We start from the raw sequence: 24,013 nt of genomic DNA, 5'->3' as shown, positions 1-24,013 counted from the left end.
CAAAACACTTGAGATATTCAAAAGTAGTTGAGAACATGGCTAAGAACAAACCTAATTGGCGTGCTAAAGAAAAAACATATAACAAGATGTGAATGATGTGAACAATGGTCAACCATCTAGAACTTTACATGACTATTTATAGCCAAATAGGACGAGCACCCCTTATTTCTTGATTTTTCCACATAATGCAGGAAACATGAATTTTAAACCAGGAGTGATCCAACTACTTTCAAAAAATTTTGGACTAGACCTTGAAAGTCTTTATCTACATCTCAAAGAGTTTGATGAGATTGTAGCCACCATTCACTTTAATTATGTGTTTAACGACACCTTGAGACTAAAATTATTCCCTTTTTTTCTTTTAAGGACAAAGCCAAATCATAGCTCTACTCCTTGAGGTCAAGATTAATTGGGATATGTGCTGAGATGACTCGAGAGTTCGTTAAAAAGTGTTAGTTCACTTATTTATGCACCTTATTTGTCAATCACGTGCGTCTATATGTCAGTGAGTCGATTGAGCCCTTGGAAATTGAAGACCGAAGACAAATGAAGACTAGAGCATCAAGGAAGTGAAGAATAGATAAACGAAGTGTCTTAGTGACCCTAACCTTGACCCAAAACAATCCTTGAACTTGTAGATAATCCTTGCCTTAATTAAAATTAAAAAAAAAAAACATTATATGATTATTTCTTAGAGATCGATTGATTGAACATGGCCAAAATAGTCCATGGAGTTCAATAGATCATTTTTTGCCAAAAACTTATGTGATCATTCCCTTGAGATTGATCAATTAAATATGGATAAAATAGTCCAGGGAGTTCACTAGATCAATTTTGGCCTATAATGATCGACAAGGATCAGACTCAATCGATCGATCCTAGCTATTAAAGATTCGTTAGAGCCTTTTATTACATATATTGCATTCGAATCTTTGGAAAATTATCAATTTTAGCATTTTTAGATACCCAAGTGCATTCCAAGCTCTATCAAACCTCCTAGGTTTTATTCATAAGAGATTCATTCTTTCATCGTAGTGATTATTCTCTATAATGAGCATTTCATGCTCCTCTGTAAAAAAAAAAAAAAATAAAATAAAAATAATCATGATGTCAAGCTTTATCTAGAATTTAGATGTCAATTGTATTGAAAAATCATAGTGTTTATCAGCCTATAGAGTACGGATCAAGGAGAATCCCCTAAATGTTCAACTTTCCATTTGTTGTAAGAGATTCTACCCAACTCACATCACCATGGTCACCTTAATGCATCATTGCATGCAAGGTGTTTAATCTTAGACCTAAAGCATTGACAACACCTCAGCATCAACGATTGGGGAGAAAAATGGGAGTTGATTGAAGCAAGGGAGTACATCGATCAAACAACCAACAATGTGCTACAAAAGGGGTGAAACCGACAAGTAAATGTCATTTTGTGAGTTCATACTCTCTTTCCTCATTAAGATTAATGGTAAGAGTTTATGACCCAAACTTAATAGGTTCTTATGTAGGACTTAGGCTTTTGTGAATGGCTGAATACACCGGACATGTGTGTGTATATTTTAGTCTCAGTGAGAGCCTTCGGCAAGATTAAATATAGGTCCTTGTACTAGAATCGAGTTTCGTGACTAGCCTATAGAAAGTCTCCGAGGGAGTCGATCCTTGTGTTGGATTTTAAAGATTAGAGGTGACTGGTATGGCCATGGCGTTGTGACACTAGCTTTGCTGCCATGATGGGCAAGAAAGCTTCCTTGGTGAATCACATGGCCGTATCCCCATGCTGGTTGGTCTAAGTGCCAGACCGTTGGGTTGGCGCAATGGAGAAGGTGACTATCATGGTGAGCAACATGGCCACTACAGTGAACAGTATGGCCGCCATGCCAAGCTGCTTAGTCTAAGCGTCAGACTGTGGTGCGGTTGAGGGGATGGTCTATTTATCACGGTGAGCTCATGGCTATTGCGGTGGTTAACTTAATTGCAGTGGTCGCTTATTCTCATGAACACATCCAAACTACCGTGGGTCCCAATATCTTTCCCAGGGATTTTTCATGATGCGTTGGTGTCCATTTTGAGTGGATCCACCGTGCTACCTTTCTTAGCTCACTAGTGACGATTTTTAAAGTATTCCAATGATGAGTTTTATGGATTCTGTCGATACTTTCTTATTTCTTCTCTTACCCAATAGTCCAAAGATTGCTCTCTCTCTCTCTCTCCATTTTGTAGAGTGAAATGAGCTAGTTATAAGCGAGGGGCGATGATCGAAGTGAATGTCCAACAAGTGGCAGGTCACGTACAGGGTTTCAGGGAGCAACACGTCAACCACCGCGCCCCCTACGTCCCCTATGCGTCAGTCCCTGCGTTGGCCTTATTCGTCGTACGTCATGCACTATGATGTCCTATCAAGGTGTCACGGGATCCTCTGCCTTCCTACCACGTCACCTGTCATGCCATAAACTCGAAAACCGGGCTCACAAAATTCTCGATCGCCGAATCTGATCCCGACAGCCTCCGTAGTACCCCATTATCGGCTCTCAGCGTCCATACGTAAGATTCCGATCCTGGGATCCTATAAGGAGGTTTTTCTAACGTACTTTTGTCTCATAAGAAGTATAACCACAAGTGTATCCAAATCATAAAGGCAACATCATCATCACATATTCACTAATATAAACATTTAAATACAATACTGAAAGGGAAATACATATGTCAAAATCAAAGCTCCAGAAGACGGCTGCACGCTTCAAGCTCAACGCTAATGTGACCTAACGTCACCTGCATGCATCTATTGTACATAAGCTTATAGAAAGCTTAGAGGGTGGTGAAAGTGTATGCACAAGGTAAGTGCTAAGTATTCAATACAATACCATAATCATACAATATCGAAAATGCTGGCAAGATCATGAATCATACGATAACAGAGTAAGCGGAAATACTGACCAGTCCACTAGTTATACAATATCAGAGTACGGACTAAAGATCATAATGAGCTAAATATCAGATGCCGAGGATTTAATACAATATGCAAATCCTAATGAGCCATGAATACCATCAACCTCATCTAAGCCATATAAATGCAGAAATAAAGTAACCCAAAATGCTAAATGTTGTGAATGCAATGCAATATATGGTGTGAGTGAAATGACTAAGGTGGAGTGAAGTCGAGATGATAGTACGTAGTATCGTAGGCTAGGGGTCCATCATAAGGGACTTCTATCTAAACCAATCTCATACCTAAATTTGGATAGTCAGACTCAATGTAGTAAACTCATGATCTTAGGTTAGTCACGTGCCCCAATCGACATCCTAGCCATTGCGAAAGTACACGTAATAAATATTTGCATACAACCAGCCCAAGTGGATAGTGAATGGATGAATGAATGAGTATGCAACTCCTACTCAATAAGTCCACATATCAGTACTGCACATCTCTGGGATCATCACCGGGGTCTAGTACACTTTACATGTAATCGCCATCCACTGGACGCACAACTATGCAAATGGAAGAGACCTCACTATCTGCCTGGGCACACTACAAGAAAAAGGGTTTTTAGCGATGAAACTTTTAACGACGAAAAACATTTTCATCGCTAAAAGTCACTTTTAGCGACGAAATAAATTTTCGTCGCCAAAAGTGTACTTTAGTGACGAGACTTTTAGCGAAGAAAATTTTCGCAGCTAAAAATCATTGATGAGACTTTTAGCGACAAATTTTCGTCGCTAAAGGCTACAAACAAATTTTTCAACAAATCGAATGGATTACTTTTAGCTACGAAAATTTTCGTTGCTAAAAATCATTTAGCGACAAAAATTTTTGTCGCCAAAGGCTGCAAACAATTTCTTAACAAATTCGAATGGATTACTTTTAGCTACGAAAATTTTCGTAGCTAAAAATCATAGAACAGACTTTTAGCGACGAAAAGTTTCGTTGCCAAAAGCTGCAAACAATTTTTTTAAAAATTCGAATGGATTACTCTTTATTATGAAAATTTTCCTAGCTAAAAATTGTGGATGAGATTTTTAGCGATGAAAATTTTTGTTGCTAAAGGCTGCAAATAATTTTTCAAAAAATTGAATGGATTACTTTTAGCTACAAAACTTTTGTAGCTAAAAATCATGGAATAGACTTTTAGCGACGAAAATGTTCGTTGCTAAAAGCTGCAACTAAGTGCAAAACATGATGAGACTTTTAGTGACGAAAATTTTCATCGCTAAAGGCTTTAAACAGTTTCAGGAAAATTTGAAAAGATTACTTTTAGCTACGAAACTTTTCGTAGCTAAAAATCCTGTATGTGACTTTTAGCGACAAAAATTTTCATCCCTAAAGGCTCAAATTATTTGAAAGGGTTACTTTTAGCTACGAAAATTTCTATAGCTAAAAAATGTGGATAAGACTTCTAGCGACGAAAATATTCGTCGCTAAAAAATGTTAATGAGACTTTTACTTACGAAATATTTCGTAGGTAAAAGTCTCTCTTTTTAAAAAATATTCCATCTCAAATTTCCTTATATACACCTGTTAGAATATAATTCATCATATTCTTCCTGATATACACCTGTTATATAATATATTTCATCATATTCATATTCACATCCATCTAAACCCAAACTACGTAAATTCATCCAGACATAAACTACATTCATCCAAACATAAACTGCATCCATCCAAACACAAACAATCTTATGGAAAAAAAACAAATGAAAAGAGAGAGAACATATGAGAGGTGATCCAGACAAATGAAAAGAAATCAGGTTTAGGTTTTAGGTTATAGGTTATAGCTTTAGGGAATTGAGAATAGGTTAAGGTTTAGGTTTAAGAAATCAGGTTCAGGTTCGGGTTCGGTATCGGGTTTAGGTTTGGGTTTTCAAGTTTAGGTTTAAGTTTAGGTTAGGGAGTTGAGATTAGGTTTAGGTGTAGGTTTAGGTTTAGGGATTTGAGATTACATTTAGGTTTTAGGTTTAGGTTTAGGTTATAAGTGTAGGTTATAGGTTTAGGTTTAAGTTAGGTTATAGGTTAAGGTTTAGGGAATTGAGAATAGGTTAAGGTTTAGGTTTAAGTTACATTATAGGTTAAGGTTTAGGGAATTGAGAATAGGTTAAGGTTTAGGTTTAGGAAATCGTGTTTGGGTTCGGGTTCGGGTTTAGGTTTGGGGTTTCAAGTTTAGGTTTAGGTTAAGGAGTTGATATTAGGATTAGGTGTAGGTGTAGGTTTAGAGATTTGAGAATACATTTAGGTTATAGGTTTAGGTTTAGGTTATAAGTGTCGGTTATAGGTTTAGGTTTAAGTTAGGTTATAGGTTATAGCTTTAGGTATTTGAGAATAGGTTAAGGTCTAGGTTTAGCAAATCGGGTTCGGGTTCAGGATCGGGTTTAGTTTGGGTTTTCAAGTTTAGGTTTAGGTTTAGGTTAGGGAGTTGAGATTAGGATTAGGTATAGGTTTAGATTTGGGGATTTAAGAATACATTTAGGTTTTAGGTTTAGGTTTAGGTTTAGGTTTAGGTTTAGGTTTTAAGTTTTAGGTTTAGGTTAAGGTTATAGGTTATAGGTTATAGGTTATAGCTTTAGGGAATAGAGAATAGGTTAAGGTTTATGTTTAGGTTTAGGAAATCGGGTTCGGGTTCGGGATCGAGTTTAGGTTTGGGTTTATGTTTCGATTAGGGAGTTGAGATTATGATTAGGTGTAGGTTTAGGTTTAGGGATTTGAGAATACATTTAGGTTTTAGGTTTAGGTTTTGGTTTAGGTTATAGGTTTAGGTTTTGGTTTTAGGTTTAGGTTAAGGTTATAAGTTTAGGTTATTGGGTTATAGGTTATAGGTTAAAGTTTAGGTTATAAGTTAAGGTTTAGGTTAAGGTTATAGGTTTTGGTTTAGGTTTAGGTTTAGGTTTTAGGTCTAGGTTATGGTTATAGGTTTAGGTTAGGTTTAGGTTTAGGTTATAGGTTATAGGTTATAGGTTTAGGGAATTGAGAATAGGTTAAGGTTTAGGTTTAGGAAATTGGGTTCGGGTTCGGGTTTAGGTTTGGGTTTTGAAGTTTATATTTAGGCTAAGGAGTTGAAATTAGGATTAGGTGTAGGTTTAGGTTTAAGGATTTGAAAATACATTTAGGTTTTAGGTTTAGGTTTAGGTTTAGGTTTTAGTTTATAGGTTTAGGTTTAGGTTTTAGGTTTATGTTAAGGTTAAGGTTAAGGTTAGGTTATAGGTTATAAGTTTAGGTTATAGGTTTAGGTTTAGGTTATAGGTTTTGGTTATAGGTTATAGGTTATAGCTTTAGGGATTTGAGAATACATTTAGGTTTAGGGATTTGAGAATACATTTAGGTTTTAGGTTGTAAGTGTAGGTTATAGGTTTAAGTTTAAGTTGGGTTATAGGGTAAGGTTTAGGGAATTGAGAATAGGTTAAGGTTTAGGTTTAGGGATTTGAGAATACATTTAAGTTTTAGGTTTAGGTTTAGGTTTTAGGCTTAGGTTTAGGTTTAGGTTATAGGTTATAGGTTATAGCTTTAGGGAATTAAGAATAGGTTAAGGTTTAGGTTTAGGTTAAGGTTATAGGTTTTGGTTTAGGTTTAAGTTTAGGTTATAGGTTATAGGTTTTGGTTTAGGTTAAGGTTATAGGTTTTGGTTTAGGTTTAGGTCTAGGTTTTAGGTTTAGGTTATGGTTATATGTTTAAGTTATAGGTTTTGGTTTAGGTTTAGGTTATAGGTTTTCGTTTAGGTTAAGGTTATAGGTTTTGGTTTAGGTTTAGGTTTAGGTTTAGGTTTAGGTTATAGGTTTATGTTATAGGTTTAGGTTAGGTTTAGGTTTAGGTTATAGGTTATTGGTTGTAGCTTTAGGGAATTGAGAATAGGTTAAGGTTTAGGTTTAGGACATCGGCTTGGGGTTCGGGGTCGGGTTTAGGTTTGGGTTTTCAACTTTAGGTTTAGGTTAGGGAGTTGAGATTAGGATTAGGTGTAGGTTTACGTTTAGGGATTTGAGAATACATTTAGGTTTTAGGTTTTGGTTTAGGTTTTAGTTTGTAGGTTTAGGTTTTAGGTTTAGGTTAAGGTTAGGTTATAGTTTATAAGTTTAGGTTACAGGTTATAGGTTATAGGTTAACTTTTAGGTTATAGGTCTTTGTAATGACCCTGAAAATTTTGTGCCAAGACCCGAGTACTACCTCTATTTTTTCCTTAGAAGCTTTTTGGGGTAATTAGCGCTTAACTCGATTGCTTGTGAAATTTGCATCAATCACTTTAAATTTGATCTGCATGACCCAAAACCTGTAGAATGGTTAGCGCTATGTTACTCTGAAATCTGGGATTCAGCGCTAAATCCAGTTGTTCTTGGGATTTTTTGGAAGTTCTGGATCGGACTTGGACCGCGTGTCGAAAGTCTGATAGCGATGATCTTAGGCTGTTGCGGTCACCATGTTGGACTTGGCCATCACCTCAAAAATCAAGTCCATGTGATGTTCTGGGTCGATTTGATTGAGTCCGGAGTGAAGAGTGTGAGAACGCTTGGAAATTAAATAAGATTTTATGAAATCTGAGTCGTGTCGCTTGCGCGACGATTTTACGCAATCTGACCGTTGGATTCTGACCCAATTTCACCCTCTGATCAGGAAAGGTGGCCCAGGCATGTCCTTGTGCTTGTGGACCTGATCGAGATTCGGTGACCGTTGATTTGAGTGTAGTCTGCCATGGCTGATCTAAAGATCCGGTCGGTACGAAAACTCAGCTTGACTTAGACCCATGGTCAGTGATCTTAAGTCTGACCTTTCGTGGTAATAGGCCCACCGAAAGTGCTCCGTTGGATCGAGAGAAGCTTGTTTTGGTTATACCCTAAGTATACCTTGGCCCTGGGGTTATTTTCATCAATGTTAGGCCTATTTATAGACCTTAAAACCCTAGTTCTATTCTCCATACGAATTCCCTAACCCTAGCTAAGAGAGAGAGAGGAAAAGAGAGAGAAAGTGAGAGAGAAGTTGGTGAATCATCTTAGATTCTTTCCTGTTTTTCTTCATCCTTAAACCTTCACTTTAGAATCATTATTCCGGTGATTCTGAGTTCATCTTTGGGTAAGTTAATCTAACCCTAATCTGTGTTAGAGCTTAGAATAGTCTTTGTGTTGTTGTAGCTCATTTCTATTCTTGCCTTAGGTTGTCCTGTCGCCGTTGACGAAGACATATCGTCTGAAATCAGTTCGGTATTCTTTTCTGGCTTAAGGTGCAGATTTTAATCATATAGGTTATGGTTTTCAAGGTTTTCAATGCCAGTGAATGATTTATTCTTGCTATGGATGAGATTTCACATGCCAAATGTTATGTTTATTTTGCGTTCCTGATATGCATGTGTTATTTTGAGATTTGTGTATTCTATGTGTACGCATATAGTACCGTAGGCGTATAAAATATGAACATGTGATTGCCATGATTATTTGTCGTGTACTTATGCTAATTGTATGTGCGACAACTCCTAGGTAAAAGGAATTGTCCAAACGTGTGTATTTCAACATACGTCATGTATGTTGAACTATGTATTCTAAGTGTTTGTAGAAATGTCTGAATGATCTAAAGTGTGATATATCAACCTAGTATGGGCGTTGAGAATCGATTCTCAACTCTCCCACTAGTGTGTATGATTTCCTTCATGCAAGTTACATTCCTTGTTGTTTAACTTTAAGTATTACTTATGTGAAAAGCCATGTTAAGTTGATATTCTTCAAATGCTTACGTACCATATGATTTGAGTTGTTGTTCCATTACTATTCTAAATTGTAGATATGAATATTTGTTGTAGTGGAATGTGTGTGGGACTATGCATTAGTCAAGGAAATCGGTAATCGGCCTTAAGTGCGTGGTTGAGATTGCTTTCGCCACGAAGGACGTGATTAGACGAACCCGAGTCGTATTAGAGTTGTCGGTAGTGGTTTAGCCACGCGGAGTGTTTGCGCACTCTATGTCGTTCAACCCAACGTGCGCTCATGCTAGTCGAGTTCATCAAGTAACCCGATTGTCCGATGTATGTTCACCATGTATGTACGCTACTGTTTAAATCTAGAGTACCCAACTTACCAATGCAATCCTATTAACCATGGTACCTTGATCTGCTAAGACTCATGAGCCGGACATGGTGGTATGAGATACCGTGGTCCAGCTGTCGGCCTACGCTGGGGTGACGAGCCTCCCCATAGTGACCAGTGAGCAACCAAACTCGTGAGCCGATTATGGTAGTATGAGACACTATATTCGCGTTGTCGGCTTACATTGATTGGTGATGAGCCCTTTGTAGTGACCTCGAGCATACCTGGATACCGCATTGAGGTGACGAGCCTTAGTGTAGTAACAAAGGTGTGATAGGCGTGCATTGATTGGTGACGAGCCCTTTGCAACGACCTCAAACTATATGATCGTATGAGATGATCTAGGACTGACGACCCTAGAATAGATCACTGTTTGGATGGTGACATGAGGAAGGTACCTTAGCTTCCCAATCCTGCTGTATGAAAAGGACTAATAACAACTTGGTAATCATGTTCATACACCGCATTTGCATGTGCTTTGTAGACGTGGCGCACTTTGAGGCGATGTCATGCATAACGTAAGATGAAGACGCTGAGGGTGTATGCGTGAGGGCACGCATCATTCTTCATACATCCTTACATTAACAAGAGTACTTAGGACATGTTTAATTGTTCTGCTTTATCATTACTGCTTGATTGAATTGATAATATGTTAACCTTTGCTTTATTGTTCCACTGAGTTGATCACTCATTTCCATGTTTTGGGCGGTGTTAAACACCCACCAGACTCTGTCTTAGTTGTTGATGTTGCAGATGTTGATGCAACCTTTGAGGCAGAGTTGGAGATCGAGGATGATGAGGCTGCTTTCTCTTTTATGCAGTTTTCAGACGGGTTCTAGTGAGCCTCGTTCTGATGTGCGGGATGCTGGGATTTCTTTTGGGAATTAAATGATGTAATTTGATACTTATAATTTTGATAGCAACACTTGTATTACGACCTGGTATGTGTATGTATTTCAGGGATGTGCACTTGTACACATATTTTTATAAGTCTTCCGCTTGCTTTCTTCACTTATCCCTGAATTATATTTGCTATTTGGCTTAATCTATTCTATGTTTTATACACTAATACAGATAACATACATCCATCATTAACTATGTTGCATAAGTGATGTTTTGGAACTCGGGAGCTGAGTTATGCTCGACCCTTGGATTTCAGGGCGTTATAGTCTTGGTTTAGGTTGAGGTTATAGGTTTTAGGTTTAAGTTAAGGTTATAGGTTTAAGTTAGGTTTAGGTTTAGGTTTAGGTTATAGGTTATAACTTTAGGGAATTGAGAATAGGTCAAGGTTTAGGTTTAGGAAATCAAGTTCGGGTTCGGGATCGGGTTTAGGTTTGGGTTTTCAAGTTTAGGTTGAGGTTAGGAGTTGAGATTAGGATTAGGTGTTTGGTTTAAGTTTAGGGATTTGAGAATACATTTAGGTTTTAGGTTTTAGTTTATAGGTTTAAGTTATAGGTTTAGGTTTAGGTTTAGGTTTTAGGTTTAGGTTTAGGTTTTAGGTTTAGGTTTAGGTTTAGGTTCAAGTTTAGGCAATAGGTTATATATTATAGGTTATAGCTTTAAGGAATTGAGAATAGGTTAAGGTTTAGGTTTAGGAAATCGGGTTCAGGTTCGGGATCGGGTTTAGGTTTGGGTTTTCAAGTTTAGGTTTAGGTTTAGGTTAGGGAGTTGAGATTGGGATTAAGTGTAGGTTAAGGTTTAGGGATCTGAGAATACATTTAGGTTTTAGGTCTAAGTTTAGGTTTAGGTTTTAGTTTATAGATTTAGGTCATAGGTTTAGGTTATGGTTTAGGTTTAGGTTATAGGTTTAGGTTTAGGTTAGGTTTAGGCTTAGGTTATAGGTTATAGGTTATAGGTTTAGGTTATAGGTTTTGGTTTAGGTTATAGGTTATAGGTTATAGGTTTAGGTTTAGGTTAAGGTTATAGGTTTTGGTTTAGGTTTAGGTTATAAGTTTTAGGTTTAGGTTAAGGATATAGCTTTAAGTTATAGGTTTAGGTTAGGTTTAGGTTTAGGTTATTGGTTATAGGTTATAGGTTTAGGGAATTTAGAGTAGGTTAAGGTTTAGGTTTAGGTTATAGGTTATAGGTTATAGGTTTAGGGATTTGAGAATACATTTAGGTTATAGGTTTAGGTTTAGGTTATAGGTTTAGTTTAAGGTTAGGTTATCGGTTATAAGTTTAGGTTATAGGTTATATGTTATAGGTTATAAGTTTAGGTTATAGTTTATAGGTTATAGGTTAAGGTTTAGGTTGTAAGTTTTAGTTTAGGATAAGGTTATAGGTTTTGGTTTTGGTTTAGGTTTAGGTTTTAGGTTTATGTTAAGGTTATAGGTTTAAGTGATAGGTTTAGGTTTAGGTTATAGCTTATAGGTTATAGCTTTAGGAAATTGAAAATATGTTAAGGTTTAGGTTTAGGACATCGGGTTGGGGTTCGGGATCGGGTTTAGGTTTGGTTTTCAAGTTTAGGTTTAGGTTTAGGTTACGAAGTTGGGATTAGGATTATGTGTAGGTTTAGGTTACGGAGTTGAGATTAGGACTAGGTGTAGGTTTAGGTTTAGGGATTTAAGAATAAATTTAGGTTTTAAGTTTAAGTTTAGGTTTTAGATTTAGGTTATAAGTGTAGGTTATAGGTTTAGTTTTATGTTAGGTTATAGGATAAGGTTTAGGGAATTGAGAATAGGTTAAGGTTTAGGTTTAGGAAATCGGGTTCAGTTTTGGGATCGGGTTTAGGTTTGGGTTTTCAAGTTTTGGTTTAGGTTTAGGTTAGGGAGTTGAGATTAGGATTAGGTATAGGTTTAAGTTTGGAGATTTGAGAATACATTGAGGTTTTAGGTTTAGGTTTAGGTTTAGGTTTTACGTTTAGGTTTAGGTTTAGGTTTTAGGTTATAGCTTTAGGGAATTGAGAATATGTTAAGGTTTAGGTTTAGGAAATCGGGTTCAGGTTCGGGATTGGGTTTAAGTTTGGGTTATAGGTATATGTTTTAGGATTTGAGAATAGGTTTAGGTTAAGGTTATAAGTATAGGTCATAGGTTAAGGTTTAGGTTTATGAAATCAGGTTCGTGTTCTTGATCGGGTTTAGGTTTGGGTTTTCAAGTTTAGGTTTAGGTTTAGGTTAGGGAGTTGAGATTAGGATTAGGTTTAGGTTTAGGTTTAGGGATTTGAGAATACATTTAGGTTTTAGGTTTTCGGTTTAGGTTTCGGCTATAAGTATAGGTTTTGGGATTTGAGAATAGGTTTAGGTTAAGGTTATAGGTTATAGGTTTAGGTTTAGGTTTATGTTATAGGTTATACGTATAGGTTTACGTTTAGGTTAAGGTCTAGGTTTAGGTTATAGGTATAGGTTTTGGGATTTGAGAATAGGTTTAGGTTAAGGTTATAAGTTTAGGTTATAGGTTTATTTTAAGGTTTAGGTTTAGGTTTAGGTTTAAGTTATAGGTTTAGGTTTAGGTTTAGGTTTTAGGTTTAGGTATATGCTTAGGTTATAGGTTATAGGTTATATGTTTAGCTTAAGGTTTAGGAATTTGGGTTCGGGTTCGGGTTTGGGTTTGGGTTCGGGTTTAGGTTAAAGGTTTCGGTTTAGGTTATAGGTTATAGGTTTAGGTTAGGGTTTAGGTGTAGGTTATGGGTTTTGGGATTTGAGAATAGGTTTAGGTTATAAGTATAGGTTTATGTTGGGTTATATGTTAAGGTTTAGGGATTTGAGAATACATTTAGGTTTTAGGTTTAGGTTTAGGTTTTAGGTTTAGGTTTAGGTTTAGGTTATAGGTAAGGTTAAGCTTTAGGTTAAGGTTGTAAGTTTAGGTTAAGGCTGTAAGTATAGGTTATAGGTTAAGGTTAAGGTTTAGGTTTTGGCTATAAGTATAGGTTTTAGGATTTGAGAATAGATTTAGGTTAAGGTTATAAGTTTAGGTTAAGGTTATAGGTTTAGGTTATAGGTTATACGCATAGGTTTATGTTTAGGTTAAGATCTACATTTAGGTTATAGGTGTAGGTTTTGGGATTTGAGAATAGGTTTAGGTTAAGGTTATAAGTTTAGGTTATAGGTTTAGGTTTAGGTTATAGGTTATAGGTTTAGGTTTAAGTTATAGGTTTAGGTTTAGGTTTAGGTTTTAGGTTTAGGTATAGGCTTAGGTTATAGGTTATAGGTTATATGTTTAGGTTAAGGTTTAGGTATTCGGGTTCGGATTTAGGTTTGGGTTCGGGTTTAGGTTTAGGTTAAGGTTATAAGTTTAGGTTATAGGTTTAGGTTTAGGTTAAGGTTTAGGTGTAGGTTATGGGTTTTGGGACTTAAAAATAAGTGTAGGTTATAAGTATAGGTTTATGTTGGATTATAGGTTAAGGTTTAAGGATTTGAGAATACATTTAGGTTTTAGGTTTAGGTTTATGTAAGTGCTATAGTTTTTATCCCTGTCTGTTGTCAAATTTATGGTGCCAAAATCACTGTTATGTTATATATAACTTGCATAAGTGAAGCTCTCTCAAGGATCAACATTCAACAAGCTAAGCTCACAACAAGCTCACAAGACCCTTTGACTCAAGCTGCAAGACTTCAAGAATAGTACAAAGCAGTTGGTAAAGATCTCAAGACCCTTTCAAGATTAAGCTACATCAAGGTTGATCTACATCAAGACTTCAAGACTGATACTTCAAGGTCACATGTTCCTAATGTTTCAATGTCCATACTTCATGATTGAGGTTTGATTGACCATAGGTTGACCTTAGAAGTAGGTTATTTCGGATACATAAACCGAATGTTTATTTTACATGTGATTGGTCTGTTCTTCGACTAGTCCTAGGTCTTCTTCAACTAGTCCTAAACTTGCTTCGACCAGTCTAAGAAATTCCTCGATCAGTCGTGAGTTTGTTATAAATTTCGGATGAAATCTGTTTGGCTTCGACTAGTCCAGGAATCTGTTCGACCAGTCGTAGGAACAGTGTCGACTGCATCTTCGACCAGTCGAACTTCTTCGACTCGAATTCCAGCGAAGTTATTCAGGACCTACAACCAATCGAAGAAAACCTACGACCAGTCGTAGGTGAGCTTCGACCAGTCGTAGAACCGTCAGAGCATATCCCGCCGGATTTTTCAAATATATGTTGTTGCTTTGACTAGTCGAAAAGCTCTCTAGACCAGTCAAAGACACGATCTTCTCACCTATAAATAGAGCACAAATCTCAGAAGAAATCATCGAATTAATTAATCTATTCAAGCCAATCTTCATCGAACTTCTGAGAGATAATTCTGTGCTCCATCTAAGCTAAGTGTGCTTATTTAATATTCTCTTTCCTTAGCTTTATTTAATTGATTTTGTTTCTGCTATTCCAATCTGATTTGATAAGAGGAATTATTATTCCCTTTCTTTGGAATCAAAATCAATTAAGGCAAGCCCTATTTGGTTTAATTTAAAATCTATTAGAATTAGAACCATTGTAATTAAGTACTGGACATTGAACTTGGACATTCAATCATCTACTCTGATTTGGTTCTACCGGGCTGCTACATCGAAGGAGATAATCAGGTATTTTACATTTAATTGTAAATTCCTTTTTGTTTTGGTTTCTTTCAAGATTTGCCAGAAAAATCTTGTTGTATTGGTTATCTGAGGAGAGCCAGGAAAACTCAGAAGGGGGGTTTTTTTAATTGTGTAAGCCCACAGACAAAGACACAATTGTGAAGGTTTTGGGTGAACCTGGGAAAACCTATTTTGTTAGTAAACGCTAATATCCCCTGTGTGAGGATATTAGGAGTGGAGTAGCATTTTGTGTGGCTGTTGTTTAACAGTTGGTGAACACATAGGCGAACAACTATAAACCCTTGTGTTGTGGTTGATTGATTTATTCTTCTAATCTTTAATTATTTCTTTTGTGGGATGTATGTATGGTGGTGAATGTTGTAATCATTTAATTCAAGCATTGTGAGAATGTTGTAATAGTTTAGAATTTATTTTCTGCTATTTCTTTTTCAGCTTGATTTACAATTTCTTTTGAAAGTTGTTCCAGCAAGGTTGCCCTCCCATTTTTATGGTGTATGGTTGTCCCTAGAACAATACATTTTTTATTACAAGTTATTTCAATTTAATTTGTATTTAATTCTGTATTCCTCTTCGATTTGAGATTTGATACAAAGACCTTTCTAGAAATAAGGTTGTCCTACCATAAACTCTGGTTTTTGGTGTAAGGTTGTCCTTAGAATAACATTTGTATCAACCTCTCAAGATCTGAATTTTGAGGTTATTTTACTTTCCTGCATTGTGATTTACTTTGGCTATCATTTTCTTTTTAATTCCGCTGTTATAAGTTTTATTTGGCATTGTCCTTTTCACCCCCCCCCCCCCCCCCCCCTCTAGGACATATAGCTTGGCCTTTTCAGTTTACGTTTTAGGTTATAGGTTATAGGTTTAGGTTAAGGTTTAGGTGTAGGTTATGGGTTTTGGGATTTAAAAATAGGTTTAGGTTATAAGTATAGGTTTATGTTAGATTATAGGTTAAGGTTTACGAATTTGAGAATACATTTAGGTTTTAGGTTTAGGTTTACGTTTTAGGTTCAGGTTTAGGTTTAGGTTATAGGTAAGGTTAAGGTTTAGGTTAAGGTTGTAAGTATAGGTTATAGGTTAAGGTTAAGGTTTAGGTTTCGGCTATAAGTATAGGTTTTGGGATTTGAGAATAGGTTTAGGTTAAGGTTATAAGTTAAGGTTAAGGTTATAGGTTATAGGTTTAGGTTAAGGTTTAGGTTTAGGTTTAGGTTATAGGTTATACGTATAGGTACGTTTAGGTTAAGGTCTAGGTTTAGGTTATAGGTGTAGGTTTTAGGATTTGAGAATAGGTTTAGGTTAAGGTTATAAGTTTAGGTTATAGGTTTAGGTTAAGATATTGGTTTAGGTTTAGGTTTAAGTTTTAGGCTTGGGTTTAGGTTTAGGTTTTAGGTTTAGGTATAGGCATAGGTTATAGGTTATAGGTTATATGTTTAGCTGAAGGTTTAGGAATTCGGGTTCGGGTTCGGGTTTGGGTTCGGGTTTAGGTTACAGGTTTTGAGTTAGGTTATAGGTTATAGGTTAAGGTTAAGGTTTAGGGGTAGGTTATGGGTTTTGGGATTTGAGAATAGGTTTAGGTTATAAGTATAGGTTTATGTTGGGTTATAGGTTAAGGTTTAGGGATTTGAGGATACATTTAGGTTTTAGGTTTAGGTTTAGGTTTAGGTTACAGGTTAAGGTTAAGGTTTAGGTTAAGGTTGTAAGTTTAGGTTAAGGTTGTAAGTATAGGTTATAGGTTAAGGTTAAGGTTTAGGTTTCAGCTATAAGTATAGGTTTTGGGATTTGAGAATAGGTTTAGGTTAAGGTTATAAATTTACGTTAAGGTTATAGGTTATACGTTATAGGTTTAGGTTAAGGTTTAGGTTTAGGTTTAGGTTTAGGTTATAGGTTATAAGTATAGGTTTATGTTTAGGTTAAGGTCTACGTTTAGGTTATGGGTATAGGTTTTGGGATTTGAGAATAAGTTTAGGTTAAGGTCATAAGTTTAGGTTAAGGTTATGGGTTATAGGTTAAGGTTAGGGTTTAGGTTATAGATTTAGGTTTAGGTTATAAGTGTAGGTTATAGGTTTTGAGAATTGAGAATAGGTTATAGGTTATAGGTTTAGGGTGTGATTTAGGTTAAAGTTGTGGTCCCTGCAAATACAGATATAAACACAGCTTGCTCCAATTAGCCAGGCCCCTCTAATGCTGTCCATAGGAAATGGACAGTTTCATCATGGGTTTAGATTGTAGTTATAGGTTTTGGGATTTGAGAATAAGTTTTGGTTATAGGTTAAAGTTGTGGTCCCTGCAAATACAGATATAAACACAGCCTGCTCCAATTGGTCAGGCCCCTCCAATGCTATCCATATGAAATAGACAGCTTCATCATGGTCATAACAACGGTTCCCATCTTCCAGGGACCCCCGCTCAACATTCAGATAGCTTCGACGCACATCCGGGTCTACTCCATTAATTTCAAGCTAATACAAATATAAACATAGCCTGCTCCAATTGGCCAGGCCCCTCCAATGTTGTCCATAGGAAATGGACAGCTTCATCATAGTCATAATAATAATTCCCATCTTCCAGGGACCCCCGTTCAACATCCGGATATCTCCGACGCACATCTAAGTCTGCTCCATCAATTTCGAGCAAATACATAAACACGGCCTGTCCAAATGGCCAGGCCCCTCCAATGGTGTCCATAGGAAATGGACAGATTCATCATGGTCATAATAGCGGTTTCCACCTTCTAGGGACCCCCGCTCAACATCCGGATAGCTCCGACGCACATCCGGATCTGCTCGATCAATTTTGAGCTAATACTTTAAAAATAACATAAAAGGTAAGTAAAGCAAGAAACATCCATATGAAGATATTGAGGGGAATTACTAGTCTATCTATATTCCTTCTATGTACTAGGTTGATTTCGAGTTGATTATGACTAAGATGTTGATATAACATTATATGTGATGAGGGTTGCATTACTAGTGTATCTATATTCCTTCAAAGCGATCACTTGGACAGTTATGGATCACCAAATGGCAGGCCAACACATTTAAAATTTGTTAGTCCTAGTAAAATTAGTTGACTGAACATTGTGTATTTCCTTTATTCAAAATGGTGTCCATTAAAAGCCAAGCCATTGACACCCTATGAGGAGACTGAGGACTGGGGTGTAGGTTAGACAGATAAAATTGGAAAGCATCCATACAAAAGTGATAGTTCTCATTTCACAGGTAGAACTTCAAGCAATACCTTGGGCTTTTCTAATCCGTATTGTAATTTCAAGAACTCATCCTTTGTCAAATGATTACTTGCAATAATGTTAAAATAGAGCCAAGTCATTGTGAAATAAGCATGCCAGAATATTAAATGCTTCAACTTAACCTTAGATTTGCGCATCAGGAGTAGGGAACTCGAACTTGTAGTTGCACACTGAAAAATGAGTAAAGGTCATTAGCCATCATGAAGTTAAAATAAAGACCAAATGAAGAGAGACATTTTGAAAATTCTCAAGGACGGGGGTGTAGATTAAATCATACACATATTCATAGGAATCTTTAGAATGAAGATGGCAAGAGTAGCCCACACAAGAACTAACCCAAGTAATACTTATTACTCGGTTCAACTTTAAATGTTAAATAACAGTATAACATTGTTGGGTTTCAATATAACTAATTTTTTATTTCAAATTTCAGCTGGTCTAGTGTTGGGGTCCACTTGAGCTTTAGATTTAACTCGCTCTTTGGAAATTGTCCTAAACTGATCTCTTTAAATGGAAGGAAGGTGTGGATAAATGGCTAATTGTCTTAAATGTAGCACATATAGAGTGATTAGAATTTTTTGTCTGGTGGGCCATAGATGCCCTAATTGCCTGATATGTATAATTTGTTTACTTAAGGAAGCTGCTGGTGATTTTCTCAAGGACTGCTTGACCTGATGATCTTTACAAAATCTCATTCTATGTGAACGGGGCTTTGGTGGATCCTTGACTATGCGGCGTGGTGGGCCCCATAGTCAGGGATCCACGTAATCCGTGTCCATTCTCTATGCATCTTTTTCTTTGAGGAAGTTGCTGATGATTTTCTTGTAGTATGGCTTGCCGAAAGGACACGTTCTTCGCTAGGCTTACCAACCTTTGCATGAAAGGATATTAAAAATAAAATTAAAAAAATAATTGAAAAACTCTCTTCCTGTGTAAGTACATAAACGGCTAAAATTTATGGTGCTAATGGGACTAGTCTTCACCATATTCATATAATTTATTTATTTTAACTACGATACAAAAGTCACCCTAATGGGAATTTCAACATTGAAAAAGAATAGCATAGAAGCAAAAACTTTTTTTTTGGGGGGGGGGGGGGGGGGGTTAAGGAGAAAAAAAAGGGTATATAATGATTGGAATGATAACCATACAATTCACAACCAAACAAAAAAGAAAAATATAATTATTAAAATGCAGTTCTGGCTTTTTTATTTAAGTAGCACAAGGAATAGCAATAATACCTCTGCATGGTATATGGACCCTTTGGTAGGCGTTTCCCTTCCTTCATGCAATTCTCAAACCGAAGATGGTTAACTATTTTTATTCCCAAATCCTTAGCCATACTATATTTCCTGAGAAAGTAACTCATCAATCTCATCACTCAAACCGGTACTATAATTGATTCCTTCATTTCAAAACTCACCAAATGTATCATCGATTTAGACATTGTCCCAACATAACTAGCACCGGTTTGATTGATGAGCTTGATGAGTTTAAACTTCTCTAATCCATGGTAGTTGCTGCTGTAGCAATAACAGATTCCATGCCCCAAAGAGGTTCTCTTTTTATCACTAAAATAACAAGAAAATGTACAGATAAGCTTCACCAGAAACAACTTATTGCTACTTCTGCTTTGTAGAAAACTAAAGTTCAAAATATTAGGAGTCATGCAAATATGGTGGCCATTGTGGAAGAGAAAAATGCAAAAGTTATGATAATGGATGATTCAAAATAGTAATAATAAGTTAAAAACCATGACTATACATGGAAAATCCCAAAAGGCCCAAATCTCACCTTCTTCTTTGTGTCTACACAAACACACATGCATACATAGTAGAGTGTTTGTATGTCGATCTGTATATTTGTATTTCTAGTTTAGAGTTTATCTGTCAATTTCCCATTCACTTTGTCCATTGTACATATTTTTTAACAGTACCTGAATACTATACAATCGTTGCTGAGTCGAAGTTTCCCTACTGGAGATATGACGACAGTCAGAAGGTCAGCTTTGTTCTTTCTTAATAGGTGATTTAAAATTAACAAAGATGGAAGAGAAAGGAAAAGGAAAATATGAGAACTGATTCTCAACCTGGACTTTGAAAAAGTTCATCCTTTAGCTCAACAATTTTTGTTGATGCATTTAATGTTAACTGCATACAGCTTTGAAGAGCGCCTTGTAGCCTAAATAAAATAGCGAGAGATAACAACAGCTGAACTTGGATTCAAAAAACCACTCAGCAGGTTTAGGTAATTGGTAAGGCATTCCAATTACAATGCTTAGCTGCAATTGGTAAGGCATTCCATGCTCCTCTTGTTGAAGTAACCATTTACATTATGTCCTTTGTAGGTTGGATAATTGTGTTTTTCTCTGCTATAGGTTTAGGTTAAGGTTATAGGTTTAGGTTTAGGTTATAGGCTATAGATTTAGGGAATTGAGAATAGGTCAAGGTTTAGGTTTAGGAAATCGGGTTCGGGTTTGGGTTTAGGTTTGGGTTTTCAAGTTTATGTGTAGGCTAAGGAGTTGCGATTAGGATTAGGTGTAGGTTTAGGTTTAGGGATCTGAGAATACATTTAGGTTTTAGGTTATAAGTGTAGGTTATAGGTTTAGGTTTAAGCTAGGTTATAGGTTAAGGTTTAAGGAATTGAGAATAGGTTAAGGTTTAGGTTTAGGGATTTGAGAATACATTTAGGTTTTAGGTTGTAAGTGTAGGTTACAGGTTTAGGTTTAAGTTAGGTTATAGGTTAAGGTTTAGGGAATTGAGAATAGGTTAAGGTTTAGGTTTAGGGATTTGAGAATACATTTAGGTTTTAAGTTGTAAGTGTAGGTTACAAGTTTAGGTTTAGGTTGTAGGTTATAGGTTATAGGTTATAGCTTTAGGGAATTGAGAATAGGTTTAGGTTATAGGCTATAGGTTATAGGTTATAGCTTTAGGGAATTGTGAATAGGTTAAGGTTTAGGTTCAGGTTAAGGTTCTAGGTTTTGGTTTTGGTTTAGGTTTAGGTTATAGGTCATAGGTTTTGGTTTAGGTTAAGGTTCCAGGTTTTGGTTTTGGTTTAGGTCTAGGTTTTAGGTTTAGGTTAAGGTTATAGGTTTAAGTTATAGATTTTGGTTTAGGGTTAGGTTATAGGTTTTGGTTTAGGCTAAGGTTATAGGTTTTGGTTTAGGTTTAGGCTTGGGTTTTAGGTTAAGGTTATAGGTTTAAGTTATAGGTTTAGGTTAGGTTTAGGTTTAGGTTATATAGGTTATAGGTTATAGGTTGTAGCTTTAGGGAATTGAGAATTGGTTAAGGTTTAGGTTTAGGACATCGGGTTGGGGTTCGGGATTGGGTTTAGGTTTGGGTTTTCAAGTTTAGGTTTAGGTTTTGGGTTAGGGAGTTGAGATTGAGATTAGGTGTAGGTTTAGGTTTAGGGATTTGAGAATACATTTAGGTTTTAGGTTTAGGTTTAGGTTTTAGCTTATAGGTTTAGGTTATAGGTTTAGGTTTAGGTTTTAAGTTTAGGTTAAGGTTATAAGTTTAGGTTATAGGTTATAGGTTATAAGTTAAGGTTTAGGTTATAGGTTTTGGTTTAGGTTAAGGTTATAGGTTTTGGTTTAGGTTATAGGTTTATGTTTATGTTTAGGTTTAGGTTTTAGTTTATAGGTTTATCTTATAGGTTTAGGTTTTGGTTTTAGGTTTAGGTTAAGGTTATAAGTTTAGGGTATAGATCAGAATGAAAATATCATAAGAATCAAAAGTGAAAACCCAATCAAATCAACAGATCTAGGGAAGTTTATTCAATTAAGAATCCAATGCTAACCATCTCAATAAAATTCAAGTAAAAACAAACTAAAAATGAAAGAAAATTCCAACCACTATTCAAATCACATATGCAGATCTGAAGAGAAATATCACGAAATGGATCTAAGATTGAAGAAATTCCAACCACTATTCAAATCACATATGCTCAAGAAGACTACACCACATAAATAGTGAGGATTGATTGCCTACTGCCTAAAACTGCTTGACGTCATCAAGCTAATATTTATATTTTTCCCTTCATTCACTTTTATGTGACCATATCATATTTCATAATCTATCATCCAAAAAACAAAAAGCATGTCATTCTAGTTCAAAAACAGAAATTTCATCCTATCTACATGTCATGTTCGTTGCCAAGATATATATATTCATCTATTGTGTTGTAGCTCACCCTATAGTTGCAAAAAAAATAATCTTCTACCATTTTTTCCTACTTCATAATCTCACAATTCCTACAAACTTTGGGCTTGAAAATGGTTATTTACTACTAGTTTCTGCATCCACTCCCACACCCACTTCCTACTATTTTTAGCAGCTAAGGTTCAACTTGAATAATTAAGATATCCATCAGTTATATGTATTGAAGAGGAACTATCCACATTCACTGAAAAGGGCTACAGATTGGTGGCTAGGATCTCTCAATCTTGGGAGAATTTTTTAGTTTGGTGCATCCATGGTGCACCATCCACAACACAACAGACCGATGATCTGGATCAGTGAACCATGGCCCCACTTATACAAACTGAAAACCTGATTACCCTGCATTAACTTTGGGTCGGGGATCAAATATTTCCTTAACATTCTATAAGCTATTTTGGACTACTTAGGTTCAGCTGTGTATTAGACCCAACTCCCTAAATCCCTAAATCCACAAATCCCTAAATCCCCAAATCCCTAAATCCTTAAATCCTTAAATCCCTAAATCCCCAACTAGTTTCAATCGAGATTGAGAGAGAGAGAGAGAGAGAGAGAGAGAGATACCTCACAGTCAACTGAGTTTGCAGCAGGAAGAGAACAACTTCCCGTTTGAGTTGGAGCCTCGATCACGAGTCCACGCTGAATATAGGGTTCTTAAGAGAGAGAGAGAGAGGGTGTGCGAGAGAGAGGACCGAGAGAGAGAGAGAGAGGGTGTGGTTGAGAGAGGGCGCGGTTGAGAGAGGACCGAGAGAGAGAGAGGGTGCACGAGAGTGAGAGAGAGCACCGAGAGAGACAGAGAGATAGAGAGAGAGGGCACCGTTGAGAGAGGACCAAGAGAGAGAGAGAGAGGGTGCGCGAGAGTGGGAGAGAGAGAGATTGAGAGAGTGAGAGAGGACAGAGAGAGAGAGAGACTGAAGTCTCTCTCTCAGGAAACGGATGTATGTGTGGGAGTGGATAGAGAGAGAGGGCGCCATTGAGAGAGACCGAGAGAGAGAGAGAGGGTGCGCAAGAGTGGGAGAGAGAGAGAGATTGAAGTCTCTCAGGAAACGGATTGGCTACTCACGCTGACACCAGTGCAAGGGCTAGTGGTTGGTGCTCTGTGGGCCTCACCATGATGTATGTGTTTCATCCCTACTGTCTATCTATTTTTCCATATCATTTTATGGTATGAGACAAAAAATGAGGTATATCCCAATCTCAAATGGACCACATTATAGGAAACAGTGTTGAATGAGCATCGACCATTAAAAACCTTTTGGGGAGCCATGTAAAGTTTTGGATCAATCTGATATTTTTTTCCCTTCATCTGGGCCTGTATGACCTAATCAACAGATTGGATGTCAAATAAAAAGTACAGTGGGCCTTAGGAGGGTTTTAATGGTGGATATCCAATCACTATTGTTTTCATGTGGTGTGGTCCACCTGAGATTTATATACCTCTCATTTTTGGTATCAAGCCCTAATATGATATGTAAAAATGTATGGATGGCATGGATGAAACACATACATCATGGTGGGACCCATAGAGCATCGACCACAAGCCACGGGTATGGTGTTAGGGGCAGTAGCCAATTCGTTTCCCTCTTGGATGCCCATGTGATATATTGAACTCTAACATTTGGATATGTATAGTGTTCCAATGATTCAAATGTTTATTAGATTAGTACATCGGGGATGTTTATAGGAAGAAAAAAAAGCCTCAAATTGGATTATTTCAAACCTATGATATCTGTTTTGTTTTGAAAATGGATAACCTTTATATAATCAAAGGTTAAAACATTAAATCTGAGATATTTTTTGAGCATTTCACATCTAAGAGAATTACCATCACATAAATGGCCATATTGGCATCCCACATCCAAAGAATTCTACGATATTGAATTACATGACACTGAAGAAAGCAATGCGATTTCATAACAGTGGGCCATCCAATGTGGCCCACTTGAAGAGATAGTCTGAAGAT

The sequence above is a fragment of the Magnolia sinica genome, chromosome 4 (assembly GCF_029962835.1).
Source record: "Magnolia sinica isolate HGM2019 chromosome 4, MsV1, whole genome shotgun sequence".
Lineage (NCBI taxonomy): Eukaryota > Viridiplantae > Streptophyta > Magnoliopsida > Magnoliales > Magnoliaceae > Magnolia > Magnolia sinica.
Note: the sequence above shows the minus strand (reverse complement) of the source record.